The following is a 12,970-nucleotide window of genomic DNA, read 5'->3' as shown; positions in this document are numbered from 1 at the left end:
CATCGAAGAATCTCCGTAACTTATGAAGAAAAGTGTACCTATAGCAATAAATGCAGTAAGTGAAAAAAATGATGAAATTTCGCACGTAAAAAAAATATTTTGTTATGTTCTCGAACTTCCACTGCAATGAGTGTGAATCCTGAATCCTTCCTGGTGTTGCTGACAAAGTTTTATGAATTTATTTGTAAAATTATAGACACTGGAAATTAAAATGTCCTGTGATGCCTCTCCTGATCCAAGTCGGCCCGTTTGACGTCCTACCCCCCTTAAGTCCTTTGCAAAAGTTTCTGTTGAATTTATCTCCAACTTCAGACAGCTTCCCATATGTGTAATGTTTACATTAGCGCTTGAAGCTCTGGTACTTTCCCAATAGAGCTAAGACAATTTACATCTGTTATACCGACGGTTCCTGTACCTATGTTCTTCCTGTGTTCGACCTGCATCCTTTGAGACTGAAGCCCTTTCTACAGTTTCACAAGACCATCTAACCCAAAGCCGCCCCTTCACATAGCCCTCGCTACCCGTGTAGCCGCTTCCTGGGTGTAGTGGACTCCTGATCTATATATCGGAGCCCGCAAACCCATTACCCTATGGCGCAAGTAGAGGAATCTGCAGACCGTATGGTCTCAGAACCTACTGAGCCTCTGATTCAGACCCTCCACTCGGATCCTCACCAAAGGCCCACACTCGGTTGTGTCAACGATGCCACAGATGTTGAGGTCCGCCTTCGTCTCACAAGGAAGCTGTCTGGTCTCACAAGGAAGCTGTCTGCCTGTACTAATTTAGCAGCCGCACGAAATCAGAGAGAATCTCTTCCAATGCAAAGCGACACAACAGTTCGTACCGACATCTGCAGGAACTGAAGAAAAATCTACAAGAGGTAAAAACCTCACAGCCCGCACCAGCACCACCAACACTGCCATCCTTTGCCACAGTAGTTAAATCGGAGCCAAGGACAAAAGAGACAAAATGGTTCAAATGACTCTGAGCACTATGGGACTTAACATCTGAGGTCATCAGTCCCCTAGAACGTAGAACTACTTAAACCTAACTAACCTAAGGACATCACACACATCCATGCGCGAGGCAGGTTTCGAACCTGCGATCGTAGCAGTCACGCGGTTCCGGACTGAAGTGCCTAGAACCGCTCGGCCACCACGGCCGGCGCAAAAAGGACACTAAAAATTGAACAGGTCAAGGCAAAACAAACGACAACACTTGTCATCACTTCGACAAAAAACAAAGAGCCAAAAACAGTACGAGAAAGCCTCACACAGAAACTTGAACCCAGAAAAGACAACATTAAAATCAAAGCCGTCAAAACCGCAGCAGCAACTGTCATAGTCGAAACTGCAACGCAGGACGACTGTAAAAAGTCGCTTGATTCAGCCAAGAACATCAACACAATTACGTGTGATCCGCCAAGTGAGAGAAAACCGCTAGTGGCCGTTCATCACGTACCTGATACTCTTGGCGACCAGGAATTCCTTAAAAGCCTGTAAGATCTACATTTTAGTGAGGAAATTGAGAAGGACGATTTTGTGCAGGAGACGAAGATTAAATTCCGTACTGGACCAAGAGGTAGGAGCTTTGACCATCAGGTAATAGAGGTCACGCCGAAATTACACTAAATTCTAACGAAACGGGACAGAGTATATAGAGACTTTTTGTCCTTGACAGTTAAAAACTTTGCACAACTTCCAACCTGCTACAAGTGATGTGGCATTGGACACACCAAAAATCTGTGTAAAGACACAGATATCACCTGTGCCAACTGCCGGAGAAAAGGACATAAAAAATCACAGTGTAGGGCGCAGAAACAAGACATCTGCATCCCCTGCAAAAACCCTGGAAAACAGTGTGCCAAACTAAAAGGTCGTGTGTGGCAAACCCTCACATTCCTCTAGGCTCGACCACTTTAGAACTTCGACTATGGAAAATGTGAGTAGTCTGACACTGCTCCAAACTAGGAAGCACAAAACAATGCACAAGTCACCTTCGACCATAAATCGGAATTATCAGAGAGCGGTGACATGGAGCAGGCAGATGGGACTGCTCCCTGATGACTTTACTTGCACACATGACGTTCCATCTCTCCAAGGACTGCAGGCACAGCAAGACAGCTACATAAATACTGCAGAATACATAGATGACATGGCGTTTAACGGTGCCATACACTATGATGTGGCCAAACAGCTGAAATAAACAGCTGTACTACTGGGTAAATTACCAGCAGGCGTTGCAGGCACTAATTGATGAGCTGGAATTCGAAGTACTACACAAGACACAGAAAGAAAACAGTCACATACAACAACATTGAATACAGGTAAGTCAAACTCTGTGAACACATATACACAACACAAAGGAACAGATGATATACCGAAGATGTATGACACAAATAGATGTAGAGGTTACACTAAACCAGTGAATTTCGTATCAGGAGGCATAATCAATCCTGCAGCCGCTGCACAACACAATACAACACTACAACACAAGCAACCACAGCAGCGGACTACAATTAGTGAAACTCAAGAAAAGAGAGTAATACTTCTGTATGCAAAACATAACAGACGAATGCGACAGTGGTGAGGAAAGTGTAGTTGATAATGTCATTAAAATGAAAAGTGTTAGTGAAAAGAGAAATGCTGCAGCACACGGAACAACACTATCACAGAAGATCCAGCAAGATGCCACACCGTTGATTCCTGCTCTGTTGATGGAATTGTACTGTACACAGAAAAAGAAGGGAAAAGACAGTCAAAAACAATGGCATGATGACTACAACAACGTAGAATTAAATTTAAGACTTAGTAGGTCAGAGCATAGCGATATATTTGTAACGGCCCAAAGACTGCTTACTACTCCATCCTCCGGGTGGCTATGTCTGCTTTCCGACCACTGGACAATCACACAGGGTGACACTTAAAACGGAGAACATCCCACAGATCCTACAGAACTAGAAAAATTAGTGATACTTGCGTGTAGCACACCAGATCTATAAGCACTAGGTGAGGGCTCACGGCAGAAGAGACTACGACTACTCACAGACTGGTAGTAAATTTTACGTATATGTGAAGCACTCATGAATATATTACAACTCAGTGCTAATAGAAGCACTCTTGTAAGTGCGGAAATTCCGCAGGTTGCTCTGGACTCGCAAGCAGACGTTCTCTGCCTGCAGGAAGCTTACGCAACAACCCTTGATAAACTAATCAACCTACTCCGGGACGCTGTGGCAATAACTGACAGCCAAAACTATAAGACCACTTTAGTAATTCTTAATAGAAAATGTAACACCATAGAGATTTCTCAGCTGTGCAACCGTATCCTGGCCACGGCAGAAATAACAAAGGGTAGAGATACATGGGTGGTCGCATCGCTGTACGCACAATATAGCAATATAGAACCATACGTAGAAATAATAAAAGATATAGCGCAGTATTCTAGAAACAGGAAACTTATTATATGTGCATACATTAACGCCCAATCCACACTATGGCAGTCTGACAAAACTGATGAAAGTCAACAGTCGATGACGCTATACAGGAGGCACAACTACATATTATAAATGAAGATAGACCGGATCCAGTAGCAAAATTGACATTACTCTAATGAACGACTTAGCACTAGGACGGGTAGAAACATGGACTTTTTTTTTTTTGAAAACTTATGGAACTTAACTGCTAAGGTCATCAATCCCTAAGCTTGCACACCACTTAACCTAAATCATACTAAGGACAAACACACACACCCGTGCCCGAGGGAGGACTCGAACCTCCGCCGGGACCAGCCGCACAGTCCATGACTGCAGCGCCTGAGACCGCTCGGCTAATCCCGCGCGGCAGAAACATGGACTGTACATGACTCTTTGACCACAAGCGATCACAATGTAACAGAAATTAAACTCACATGAAACAACAACCACACGATACACAACACATTTGAATTTCAAAAGCACGAACTGGAATAGATTAGTACAAATTGTACAACATGGAAACATGTACAACATAAAGGGAATGATGGATTACAGGGCACACACCCGAAACCTGTCACCTGCAGTTCACTGCTCTCTGTGCTCTTCATGGCACCTGGAAGCACCATTTCCACCTCAGCAATGACTCCTACCGGTTCGCACACAGAGTGCACGCTGGATGTCTTCCCCTCCCTGGTGGCCATATCCCTAAGCGGCCCCACCACGCGCCTAATATTGGAGCTCCCAACTATCAGCAAACCAACCCTGTGTGAATGTCCAGGGCATTGCGAGCCAAGAGGCTTCCTCTGGAACAGGAAGACCGACGTCACCTAGCTCGGGGACTGTTTAAACGGCACGACGGGACTTAAGTTGCCTCGAGACATATAGATACTGTTTCTAACTCCGCTACTTGAGTTATCGTCTTAAATCTTTTACATAAACTATACAGCAGATTATGACAGCATTTTAAATTTCGGTCAATAATGACACGGAGTATGGAAAATTAAATTTTTGTTACCTGTAGAAGCTGTTAGCTAGGCGACTTGCAACTGAGGCTAGATGATAGTTTCAGCCACTTAGTAATATAAATCTGCTACGGCATCCAAGAATAGTTAACTATTCGCTCTAAGGAGCAGTAAAGACCAAATGTAGTTGTATGAGCAAAGGTCAGAATATGCAAAACTGTTTACAGACGATGCTGAGTGCAGTAGAGGTGTACAGCTTAAAAGATTAACACAAGACAGGAAAATATGGACAGTATCAAACCATTCTGATGGCTTAGAACCATTATGAATGGGACAAACAGAATACCACCGAGTATACGTTAACACAGACTTTCCTTTGAAATGAGTTGGAACCAGTTGCACGAAGAATCTCGTCAGCATAGATGTGTAAGTTCTGTTGTTGATAACACCATCGCCGGCCGGAGTGGCCGAGCGGTTCTAGGCGCTACAGTCTGGAACCGCACGACCGCTACGGTCGCAGGTTCGAATCCTGCCTCGGGCATGGATGTGTGTCATGTCCTTAGGTTAGTTAGGTTTAAGTAGTTCTAGTTCTAGGGGACTGATGACCTCAGATGTTAAGTCCCATAGTGCTCAGAGCCATTTGAACCATTTGATAACAGCATCTCTTGTGAAACCTGACTCGTCAGTCAATAAGTTGTGGTTCACGAAATCTGGTTGGTCATTAACCATCTGTAGCGATCACTGACAATATACGAAATGATGCCTATGATCTTGTGGCTTTAATTATTGCTCAGTGTTCAGATGGTACAGATGAAGATGTTATCAATGAAGAAGACAGATGAGAGATCAGCGTGACACCCAAGACGCCTTGTACTCACAGGAGTAAGTGCTTCTACAATTTCAAGAATTTCTTCGTCACGGTACGGAGCATGTCCTGGTCGATCACATGATGCGTAGGTTGTAGCGTTCCTGAGCGTTGGTGAAGTGCTTGAAATACCCGTCTTCCCGGATTCCGTTATTGCAGAAACCTCTCTCGGTATTCTCTTTCAGCCGTTGCCGTATTACCGTTACAGACACCACAAACAAAGTGCCTGTCCTGGTGTTCCTCGTTAGTAAACATTCTAAATGTTGAAACACGAATTTTAGCTTAGCACTTAATCGCTGCAGCCGCCTTGTCCAGAAACACACTCAGGGCTTAATATAAAAAGCATAATATCAGTAACATCGAATGCTGTAACCAGCTACAAAACCGTACGCAAATTGCAGCTGAAGAAACTCATACAATGGCTGGCAACGTGTGATGGTCAATATGGCGTGCAAGCTCACCATCTTCCAAACGCTCGTTTTGTCGTGTATGGGGACAACACACATGAATTACAAGAGAAGTCCTTTAATTGAGAAATTAAGGAAAGAGAAACTCGCTGTTAGGGAGTTAAACACGTAACTCCAAAACGGTGACGAATACAGAAATTTTGTTCAAGATTTTTTGTAGCAAATAAGATCCTCTATTATGTGATCAAGAAATGACCTTACCATTTGATACATCCTGTATGTAGCAGTCATGTGCTCTTGTGTTATAGACTGTAGGGAATAACGTTGAAAACATGAAATATTATTCCAAACTGGCGCAACAACTTCACTACGAATATGTTATATAATCTATTGTAAGTACAAAACTTTGGATGAACAGACGGGCGTACTAGTCGGAATCTAGCACACGAGTATATCTGTGAAACGAAAAGAAGGGATCTCTCCTCCACGCCCAGCGAGATCAGGGTGTACCTGCCACCAGGGAGCACGTGACCTGCACAGCGTGAAGCCAACTTCTGACTTGTTGCAGGAGCTCGGTATTTGTGCAAATGGCGAGTGGATTACAATTCTCACATAAGAAGAGAATGCTCTGGTTGCAGCATGGAAAGGCTCGTTGTTAGTCACACAGAATGGTCATGTAATTTTAAGGCATTTTCTTTAGCAACTGATGAATACTTTTTTGTGGCCAATGAAGCCGAATATGCCCCACAGTTAATATTCATTACATTCATTTACACAAAAAGGATACATTTAGGAAACCTGACGCTTAAGCCCTTATTTGGCGTCAATTAGAATGGTTTGCACCTAGCTACGAGTCAAATTAATAAAGTGCAAACATAGATGTCAACATAAAGGTAATATAGTGTTTGAACATTTGCCGTTAATTCATCCAGCAACAACTCTACAGAAACCTTCGTCATTAGTAATGGCAAACTAGCAACTCTTATAGTTTGAAGGCAGTTTCGTAGGCAAGTTATTCAAAATTTAGCTATGAACTAAAGCAAAGTGACATATGAATGAATGCACGAGGACTTACTCGAATCCTCTGTTCCATTCCAGGTTGTCCATGAGGCTCCAGGCGGTGTAGCCGATCACCGGAACTCCATCCGTGTTCACAGCTTGCAGAAGCGCCGTCAGATAAGACTGCGACAAACATTTTAAAATATTCAGTGAATTTCCATGCTGAAGTTAACATCTAAGTATTAGTGGTGTCTCAAGATGACGAAGCGCACTCACTGTTAAGTAATCGATCCTGTCGGTGTCGTTCAGACCACCAGAGTTTCCGAGGCCATTCTCTGTCACCATTATAGGGTAGCCCGGGTATTCGTTAGCGACCCAGTTCAGCAAGTTTCGGAATCCCCAAGGATATTGCTGGAACGAGAGAAAGCGGAGACACATTAACATATGATACCGGAGACTTAGTAACTCCCACTCCCCCTTCCTATTTCCTACTCTACAGGATGGATGTATGAAAAGTGACAACTTCACGAAAAAGAAAGTGCCACTGCAGTAGCGACATCCAAACATTCTCACAAAATATTATGTCTCATTTATGATTATACCAGAGAAATACTCATCGTCATCACCAACATAATGCTAACCGTCGCTTCAGATAATACGCTTGTCCAGTAACCATAGCGTAGTGACCTATTCACGGCTCTCCATCCGTTTGCTATTAACAGGTCTTACAATATACTAATTCCGGAATGAATCTCCACCCTGCAGTGGAGTGTGCACTGATCCGAAATCTGCTGGCGGTTTACAACTTTGTGCTGGATTGGAACTCGAACCTTGTAAATTTACCTTTTACAGGAAAGTGCTCTGGCGACTGAGCTATATTTTTCGCAGTGCAACTCACTAATTCCCTCAGAACTTTATTTACGCAAAAGATTACTCTCTTACCACCCAAACTTCACAGATACTCTTCTACAAATTCATTCTGGGGAGAATTCAATAGGCTGTGGCTAAGGCACTTGTGTAACGTAGTATCTTTTAGAGCGAAAGCATTTCGCGTCTAATTTCAGTATGTATAGAGTAAAATCAACAAAAATTTAGAAAAGTCATTTTCATCTGCAACAAATTTGAACAAATCATTTATGCCATTAACATAAATATCGCATGTCCGCTTTCTTGTAATACACGTGAAATTCGTATTTTAGAAAATGAAACTTATATGCTGTGGCTACTGTCCCAATCTTGCTGTCTATTTTCTCTAATTTACAGCTAAAAGCAGTTAAAACAATTTATTTATACAGTACAGGAAAATGTTCAGTTGCTTTCTTTTAAAACAATTATACTCTTGAGGATACAAAATGTACTCTGTGTGGTGTGCGTACTGTAAGACCTTCAGTACAAACACCATCAGATTATTTACTTGTCGCTCTAACGAAGTAGGCGAGTGTCAGCTATATGTCTCGTGGTCTTATCGTGGCGTGTTTATCTTCTGCCGTTAGGTCAGACGATAGAAATGCCACTTGCACGCTTAGAGTAGCAGATTGATGGTAACCAACCTTAAACAGAACTTGAACAATTTTCACACACATTTATTAAAATAATAACAAGCATAAAAATTACTTAACTTGGTTCTGGATGCTATTTACAATTGACAATCTGAAGTTCCTTTAGTATTGGTATGTTAATCTTATTCTCACATATATCTCTGATACTTGCCAAAAGTGTCTATACATTCATCTTCATGGCTATGTACAGGAATATGGTAATCTTATTAGGCGCAGACTGAAACTTGACCATAGACTGGTACAGACAAATGCAGGCTGACTAATTGGAGGTCTGTACACTCGTTATAATACAGGGTGTTTCAAAAATGACCGGTATCTTTGAAACGGAAATAAAAACTAAACGAGCAGCGATAGAAATACACCGTTTGTTGCAATATGCTTGGGACAACAGTACATTTTCAGGCAGACAAACTTTCGAAATTACAGTAGTTACAATTTTCAACAACAGATGGCGCTGCGGTCTGGGAAACTCTATAGTACGATATTTTCCACATATCCACCATGCGTAGCAATAATATGGCGTAGTCTCTGAATGAAATTACCCGAAACCTTTGACAACGTGTCTGGCGGAATGGCTTCACATGCAGATGAGATGTACTGCTTCAGCTGTTCAATTGTTTCTGGATTCTGGCGGTACACCTGGTCTTTCAAGTGTCCCCACAGAAAGAAGTCACAGGGGTTCATGTCTGGCGAATAGGGAGGCCAATCCACGCTGCCTCCTGTATGTTTCGGATAGCCCAAAGCAATCACACGATCATCGAAATATTCATTCAGGAAATTAAAGACGTCGGCCGTGCGATGTGGCCGGGCACCATCTTGCATAAACCACGAGGTGTTCGCAGTGTCGTCTAAGGCAGTTTGTACCGCCACAAATTCACGAAGAATGTCCAGATAGCGTGATGCAGTAATCGTTTCGGATCTGAAAAATGGGCCAATGATTCCTTTGGAAGAAATGGCGGCCCAGACCAGTACTTTTTGAGGATGCAGGGACGATGGGACTGCAACATGTGGCTTTTCGGTTCCCCATATGCGCCAGTTCTGTTTATTGACGAAGCTGTCCAGGTAAAAATAAGCTTCGTCAGTAAACCAAATGCTGCCCACATGCATATCGCCGTCATCAATCCTGTGCACTATATCGTTAGCGAATGTCTCTCGTGCAGCAATGGTAGTGGCGCTGAGCGGTTGCCGTGTTTGAATTTTGTATGGATAGAGGTGTAAACTCTGGCGCATGAGACGATACGTGGACGTTGGCGTCATTTGGAACGCAGCTGCAACACGGCGAACGGAAACCTGAGGCCGATGTTGGATCACCTGCTGCACTAGCTGTGCGTTGCCCTCTGTCGTTGCCATACGCGGTCGCCCTACCTTTCCAGCACGTTCATCCGTCACCTTCCCAGTCCATTGAAATTTTTCAAACAGATCCTTTATTGTATCGCTTTTCGGTCCTTTGGTTACATTAAACCTCCGTTGAAAACTTCGTCTTGTTGCAACAACACTGTGTTCTAGGCGGTGGAATTCCAACACCAGAAAAATCCTCTGTTCTAAGGAATAAACCATGTTGTCTACAGCACACTTGCACGTTGTGAACAGCACACGCTTACAGCAGAAAGACGACATACAGAATGGCGCACCCACAGACTGCGTTTCTTCTATATCTTTCACATCACTTGCAGCGCCATCTGTTGTTGAAAATTGTAACTACTGTAATTTCGAAAGTTTGTCCACCTGAAAATGTACTGTTGTCCCAAGCATATTGCAACAAACGGTGTATTTCTATCGCTGCTCGTTTAGATTTTATTGCCGTTTCAAATATACCGGTCATTTTTGAAACACCCTGTACATTGCGCGTTCATGTATCACTACGTGACTGTGATCCGCGAGGAGACAAGGTCCTACGTTAGCAGCAATCTCATTGGCTGCGTTACATATTAATACGCGGATCGGCGGAAGCAGAATTTGGTCCATCTCTAAGGCAGCGCCATCTCGTAGTGCGGAGATGGACAAGCGCTGCGCCTGCGCTGTTGTTGTGCTTAGCGGGGTGCGCTCTAGTGGGATAGTTGTGTACGCGCTGACTACGCGGAACTATGTACACAACACTCTGGTATTGTCTTCAGTTTTTATTTTTCGTTTTCTTAAATTTATTAATTCTTTGTGCAGTGTAAATAACTTGAAGACTGTATTGTTGTTGTTGTTGTTGTGGTCTTCAGTCCTGGGACTGGTTTGATGCAGCTCTCCATGCTACCCTATCCTGTGCAAGTTTCTTCATCTCCCAGTACCTACTGCAACCTACATCCTTCTGAATCTCCTTAGTGTATTCATCTCTTGGTCTCCCTCTACGATTTTTACCCTCCACGCTGCTCTCCAATGCTAAATTTGTGATCCCTTGATGCCTCAGAACATGTTCTACCAACCGGTCCCTTCTTCTCGTCAAGTTGTGCCACAAACTCCTCTTCTCCCCAATTCTATTCAGTACCCCCTCATTAATTATGTGATCTACCCATCTAATCTTCAGCATTCTTCTGTAGCACTACATTTCAAAAGCTTCTATTCTCTTCCTGTCCAAACTATTTATTGTCCATGTTTCACTTCCATACATGGCTACACTCCATACAAATACTTTCAGAAACGACTTCCTGAGACTTAAATCTATACTCAATGACAACAAATTTCTCTTCTTCAGAAACTCTTTCCTTGCCATTGCCAGTCTACATTTTATATCTTCTCTACTTCGACCATCATCAGTTATTTTGCTCCCCAAATAGCAAAACTCCTTTACTACTTTAAGTGTCTCATTTCCTAATCTAATTCACTCAGCAGCACCCGACTTTATTCGACTACATTCCATTATCCTCGTTTTGCTTTTGTTGATGTACATCTTATATCCTCCTTTCAAGACACTGTCCATTCCGTTCAACTGCTCTTCCAAGTCCTTTGCTGTCTCTGACAGAATTACAATGTCATCGGCGAACCTCCTTAAATGGCTCTGAGCACTATGGGACTCAACTGCTGATGTCATTAGTCCCCTAGAACTTAGAACTAGTTAAACCTAACTAACCTAAGGACATCACAAACATCCATGCCCGAGGCAGGATTCGAACCTGCGACCGTAGAGGTCTTGCGGTTCCAGACTGCAGCGCCTTTAACCGCACGGCCACTTCTGCCGGCTCGGCGAACCTCAAAGTTTTTATTTCTTCTCCATGGGTTTTAATACCTACTCCGAATTTTTCTTTTCTTTCCTTTACTGCTTGCTCAATATACAGATTGAATAACATTGGCGAGAGGCTACAACGCTGTCTCACTCCCTTCCCAACCACTGCTTCCTTTTCATGCCCCTCGACTCTCATAACTGCCATCTGGTTTCTGCACAAATTGTAAATAGCCTTTCGCTCCCTTTATTTTACCCCTGCCACCTTTAGAATTTGAAAGAGAGTATTCCAGTCAACATTGTCAAAAGCTTTCTCTAAGTCTACAAATGCTAGAAATGTACCAGTTTTTCCATTCGTCTGTAAAGAATTCGTGTTAGTATTTTGCAGCTGTGACTTATTAAACTGATAGTTCGGTAATTTTCACATCTGTCAACACCTGCTTTCTTTGGGATAGGATTTATTATATTCTTCTTGAAGTCTGAGGGTACTTCGCCTGTCTCATACATCTTGCTCACCAGATGGTAGAGTTTTGTCAGGACTGACTCTCCCAAGGCTGTCAGTAGTTCTAATGGAATGTTGTCTACTCCCGGGGTCTTCTTTCGGCTCAGGTCTTTCAGTGCTCTGTCAAACTCTTAACGCAGTATCGGATCTCACATTTCATCTTGATCTACATCCTCTTCCATTTCTATAATATTGTCCTCAAGTACATAGCCCTTGTATAGACCCTCTATATACTCCTTCCACCTTTCTGCTTTCCCTTCTTTGGTTAGGACTGGGTTTCCATCTGAGCTCTTGATATTCATACAAGTGGTTCTCTTATCTCCAAAGGTCTCTTTAATTTTCCTGTAGGCAGTATCTATCTTACCCCTAGTGAGATAAGCCTCTACATCCTTACATTTGTCCTCTAGCCATCCCTGCTTAGCCATTTTGCACTTCCTGTCGATCTCATTTTTGAGACGTTTGTATTCCTTTTTGCCTGCTTCATTTACCGTGTTTTTATGTTTCCCCCTTTCATCAATTAAATTCAATATTTCTTCTGTTACCCAACGATTTCTCCTAGCAATCGTCTTTTTACCTACTTGATCCTCTGCTGCCTTCACTACTTCATCCCTCAGAGCTACCCATTCTTCTTCTACTGTACTTCTTTCCCCCACTGCTGTCAATTGTTCCCTTATGCTCTCCCTGAAACTCTGCACAACCTCTGGTTTAGTCAGTTTATCCAGGTTCCATCTCCTTAAATTCCCACCTTTTTGCAGTTTCTTGAATTTTAATCTGCAGTTCATAACCAATAGATTGTGGTCAGAGTCCACATCTGCCCCATGAAATGTCACAATTTATAACCTGGTTCCTAAATCTCTGTCTTACCATTATATGATCTATCTGATACCTTTTAGTATCTCCAGGATTCTTCCATGTATGCTAGCTTCTTTTATGATTCTTGAACCAAGTGTTAGCTATGATTAAGATATGCTCTGTGCAAAATTCTACCAGATGGCTTCCTCTTTCATTTGTTACCCCCAATCCATATTCACCTACTATGTTTCCTTCTCTCCCTTT

The 12,970-nt window shown here is 42.8% G+C and overlaps 1 pseudogene; it reads right to left on the bottom strand.

The window, feature by feature from the left end:
* The window catches only part of LOC126413270 (myrosinase 1-like), a 277,606-nt pseudogene that overhangs the window by 184,509 nt on the left and 80,127 nt on the right, over positions 1-12,970 (bottom strand).

Source organism: Schistocerca serialis, chromosome 7, assembly GCF_023864345.2.
Source record: "Schistocerca serialis cubense isolate TAMUIC-IGC-003099 chromosome 7, iqSchSeri2.2, whole genome shotgun sequence".
Lineage (NCBI taxonomy): Eukaryota > Metazoa > Arthropoda > Insecta > Orthoptera > Acrididae > Schistocerca > Schistocerca serialis.
Note: the sequence above shows the minus strand (reverse complement) of the source record. Positions and strands in the feature narration are given on the sequence as shown.